This window comes from Bufo gargarizans, chromosome 2 (assembly GCF_014858855.1).
Source record: "Bufo gargarizans isolate SCDJY-AF-19 chromosome 2, ASM1485885v1, whole genome shotgun sequence".
Taxonomy (NCBI): Eukaryota; Metazoa; Chordata; class Amphibia; order Anura; family Bufonidae; genus Bufo; species Bufo gargarizans.
This window is the reverse complement of record NC_058081.1, coordinates 592,343,848-592,349,189: the sequence shown is the minus strand read 5'-3', so window position 1 is coordinate 592,349,189 and position 5,342 is coordinate 592,343,848.

The window sequence follows — 5,342 nt, the reverse complement described above, 5'->3', positions numbered from 1 at the left end:
CGTAGACTACTCCTGAAGGGTGAGGGCCTGTTGGCATGTTGTATGTTTTTTATGTTTCAGGTTGCCCCTGTTGTGTCCATGTTTAGTCAGGACTTCCCCCACCTTCCTTTACTTTTCGGTTGCGTTTTAATAGCGCAAAATGTTTCTGTCCCCCCCCCCCCTTTTCAGGTTATTTGGGAGCCCTTTGCTAACAGTTCACATGACCTGTGCATCTACATTTATGCCCATCTGGATTACAAATGACTTTGTGCCTTATGTGGATTACAAATGACTCTGCTACCTCATTTGGATTACAAATAATGACATTACTATTCCCGTGGATTGCAAAATACTTTTATTGCACTTAAAGTTCCAGTATGGTGCACTTTACCCTCAAGAATTGAGGAATGGACCTAAAGTGATGCTGTTGTCTTATTATATTAGTCCATTGCATTAAAATTTTGCCCTATGTATTTACACTATTCGATTGCATAAAAAAAGTGCCTTATTGATTCGAACTAACCTTTTTGAATTTCCAGCAATGTTATAAGAATATTGCCCATTGTATGTATTCTCTTTCAGGTACAGCAATGTGATTTTATATGTACTATTTGTATGGATTATGATGTTTGCACTTATTTTAGGTCATCAGATTGCCAGCACTGTATTGCCTCTGAATGCGTCTGGTATGCAACAAGCAGGCCTAACTGTTCATTGCTCACTATGGACTACCTCTGAGTACAGTCAAAAAACTAACGGTCCTTATCTTTAAAGGGACCGAGTGGTTATGTGCCAGATCTAACACCGTTAAGGGTAACCCGCTGCTATTATGTGTTTGGAGTGGTAGGAGAAAAGGCTCCTCCCCCTAAAATACTCTTCATGGGAGAGCTTCGAGTGTGACTCATCCTCCTAATTTACACCTTGTGTTTAGCTGAGGTTGAGTATGTCCTAAGGCCTTGCGTGCCGCCTTAACCCCTTAGTGACCATGTACATTTTAAAAAAAAATTGCATTCCAAGAGCTACAACTTTTTTGTTTTTTCATCAATATACCTTTATGAGGCCTTATTTTTTTGCAGGACAAGTTATAGTTTTTAATGCACCATTTTGTGTACATATAATCATTGATTAACACCAGCTATCTGTCTTAAACCCCCTTTGTCTACGTCAGTAAAAAGTTCTTGGTCTGAAGGAGGAGCCCGTTTGGCCCTGAAGCGTGTAACCTGTAAGACCACCACATCTTTCTTCACTTGGTTGCGCTGCTGACGATCCTAGGGAGGGAACTGGAGAAGCCAGCTCAGTGCCTTGTCTGTATTGTTTTGAACTTGAGTTCTTCCAGTAATAAAGCACCTTGTTGGTATCCAGGAACCAAGGGTAGCATTGGGGCAACCCCAGATCCAGCCACTGCAATAGTAAAAATGGTATGCCCTTAATATTTAGCAGTGTAACAATACCAAAAAAATTGAGAAAATCCATGCATTATTGTGTCATCATTTGCTCTTGTGTTGATAATTGCTTTTGATGGCAATTATCATAATTTTACAGCTCACAGTAAATGCTGGTAATGAGTCCTTATCAGTATGCTGAGCTATAGACATGTGATACTTATAATCTTTTTCATTCTTATGGTTTTCCAATTTGTCCTTAAAATTTTTGGCTGTCTGTGATTTGGGGATACGGTAAGTTGTCCAGAAAAAAAAATAATTCTGGTTGGCAACCCTGCTGGTCGGTATTCTTTAATTTTAATATAGCACATGCATTTTACTAAGAGATTATATACTATAGCTGACATTTCCTAGCTTGAATTCACTTAATTGTGTGTTCACTTATCGTTCCTGCGAACTCTTGTTCCTGAAAATCTGCGCTTGTAAAGGTGCAGAAGATCACCCGATGAACAAGCAAAAAGGATGAATCGGTCATCAGTATCAGATCTGCAGGGGTGCGACACCTGGACGATGTCTTGAGCACAGCATCCTCTTCCTAGGCCAGTGACATCACTATACATCGGTCATGTGGCCTAGTTGCAATACCAAGCACTGCCACTATACAATGTATGGCACTGTCCATGGAAAGCTTCCTGGAGCCTGCTTCGCTCACCAGCTGATCAGCAGGGATGATGTGATAATGATGACCTATCCTGGGGATAATAATAATAAAATATGGGTAGAAGCAGCACTAGACGATCTTTTGTCGATGCGTAAATTCAATGCAACAGCCTCGCCGTTGGCCCTTGATCCAACAGGCCATATGATGAACGAAGAAACAAAAATGGCTCCGGCAGCATCTCACATCATCCAGTATTTTTATTGCGACCTCAAGACAAATACAACAGCAACGTTTCGGCTGAAACTCAGCCTTTGTCAAGGCTTGACAAAGGCTGAGTTTCAGCCGAAACGTTGCTGTTGTATTTGTCTTGAGGTCGCAATAAAAATACTGGATGATGTGAGATGCTGCCGGAGCCATTTTTGTTTCTTCTTTCTTCTATCCTGAGGATAAGTCATCAATCATTATCTTTTCCAGAATAACCACTTTAATAAAAATTTTTATCATTATAGTGGACCTATATATTAATTGTATTATATATTATTTGGATTGTTATGGTATTAAAACTTATTATTGTACAATTATACAAATTTTTTGTAATTAAAAAATATTTTAAAATATAATTGGTCTGCATTGCCATTGTTTGCACCCAAGTTATCAAATGTTGCAAAGTGTTTGATAAGTTTGCTGTATCTTTAAATCTGTCTGTAGACTTTCTCTATTTTTTATGCCACATTATGCATCATGACACAAAGGGATCAGGTCACTGCTGGAGGGGTGGATTGACCATAGACCTTACATGGAAATTTCCCGGTGGGCCGATTCCCAGGGGGCCGCCCAAGCGCCCATATTTGCTGTTGGCTGGTACATGATAGCCAACTCAGAGGGACAGCTTTTGGGGCAATATATTGAGGGGAACTGTGGTATGTGGTATTTTGCGCTATGTTATTGCTGACCCCCCTACTTTTCTTGCCCCGCAATTTAGACCCTCCTACAATATGGGGCCATTTTTAGGTATTTTTTTTCCAGGGCCCTTTTAGGTTCCCAATCTGCCCCTGGGAGAAGCTAAGGCTGGAGGGTTCAGGAGCCAGGGAAGTAGGTATCATCCCCTTTGCAGGTCTACCCAGGGGGGGGGGGGGGTGAATAACCACTTTAAATCTGACCTACACCTCATTAATATGGCTAACCACTCCCACTTTTCAAAATTGGAGCGAGTGGTGGGAAATGACAAAAAGAAGCAAATTTTTGCACAAGTAAAGCCAAAAAGTTGCAAAACTATTCTTTTGTGGCAGGGCATCATAAATTCCCCCAATATGTCACAAATCACAGTGCCAGGATACTTACTAGCTGTTCCCTAGTAAAGCACTTATGACAGGGCAAAAATAAAGCAAAAAACATCAGAGGGGCAACAATTACAGAGGACATTCAGACAACTTGCAGAGGGACCCAGAAAGAGAAGACTCACTTGCTGGGTCTTCAGTGTGCAGGGCCAGGACAACAGGTAGGTTCCTGCCCAAGGCCCAACCTCTCTTCCCATAAGGAGGGGGGAGGGGGGGCATAGTTTTATAATAGTCAAAAAAATGGCTCATTGTAACTAATGAGCACTTCCATTGTAAGTTTGGGGTCTGTCGTTCTGCTAATTTTCGGGCCTGTCTGGAGGTTTATATAATTTTGGGCTTGGGGGGGTCTGTATTAATTTTGACTTGTGTCTGGAGGTCTGTATTAATTTTGGATTCATATTTGGGGTCTGTATTAAGAAGAGGTTATCTAGCCATGTAAAATTCTTTTTTCAAAACTGATTAGAATGTTATAAAATTCTTTCTGATACTCCGCTGCTCTCCTTCTGCTGTTTCCTGTGTCCTCCTCACTGGCCTCTGTACTTCCAACACCCTCTCCACTTGGACATGTGGCTGCTGTGGCCAGTAATTGGTTAGTAAGGTATCACTAACTCTTTTATTTTACAACTTTCTAAACAGGTTAAAAAAAACTACATATCTGAACAACCCCAAGAGTTCTGACCTGGGTTTGAATATATTTTGGTATCTGGTCTGGGGTTTGATGTCTAAAGTTTAGTTTGGGGCCCATCATTTTCTAGTTCTGTATCTGCATCCTTGGAGGTCCCTAATGATAAATCTTTAACATCTACAATATAAACATTTTACATCTGCTCAAATCAGTGGAAAAGTCTCCTGTGAGTCACTGGATTTACATTTCTTACGCCCATTACTTCTTCTTTTAAAATGTGTTTAAATCTCTTTATTAGAAAGTAGGGTCACTTTAAATTGATTTGCCTGCTCTGCCTAGGGCACCACAATACCTTGTTCCAGTCCTGTCAGTGTGGTATAACTGTCCTTTCCACCGAGAGGATGTATGATTTAGAGCTGTCTGTTCTGCAACCATTTGTGATAAAGGAGCCCAGCAGCCACCGGCAATGAAAGGTTATTTCTCACTTTTGGGTGGACGGCCCAATCCCAAAGCAGTCAGCTGAATGGGGCCAGATAGCAAAGCAGGGGAACAGAGTCCCTGTCTTCACCATAATGTCTATTTGAGGTGTCATGTTCCCATCCAGCCATGAAGCAAAGGCAAATACAATTCAGGCCTTAGGTCACATGATGGCAGCCGAACCTCGAGTCTTAATAACCCCTATACCTGGCAGTGGATCATCCGCCTCTCTATAACTTCGGCGGATCCACTGCTGCTTTCAAATGTAAGACAGCTTCCTAGCTGGTAAATGAGATTGGCCTGCCGGCCCTTCCCTGCCCACGCCGCACCCACTTTTTTAGACCCGGCCTGAGCTGGGAAAAGTCACAGATTGCGGCGCAAAGGACCTATGTGCCACAATCTGTGTCAGAATATTTCTGTTTCATAAATGACCCCCTATATTTTTTGAACTGAAGGAGTGCTGCAGATCTTTTTTGGATCTATCCAGAGGATAGGTCATATCTGATCGGTGGAGGTCTGACACCTGGGAGCCCCACTGATCAGCTATTTGAGAAGACACCGGCGCTCACAATGCCTCTGCGGCCTTCTTACAGCTTTGCCTAGGTCGGTGATGTCACGTTCACTGCTCACATGGCCTAGGTGCTGCTGGGCCCCATTAAAGTGAATAGGTCTGAGCTGTGTTACCAAGCATAGCCACTATACAATATACAACACTGTGCTTGGTGAGCTACTGCGAGAACCGGTGCCTTCTGAATCAGCTGATTGGCTGGAGTCCCGGGTATCGGCCCCCACTGACCAGATACTGATGACCTATCCAGAGGATAGGCTATCAGCAAAAAAAATCTTGGAAAACCCCTTTTTCAGTCGATGTTAGAACACAA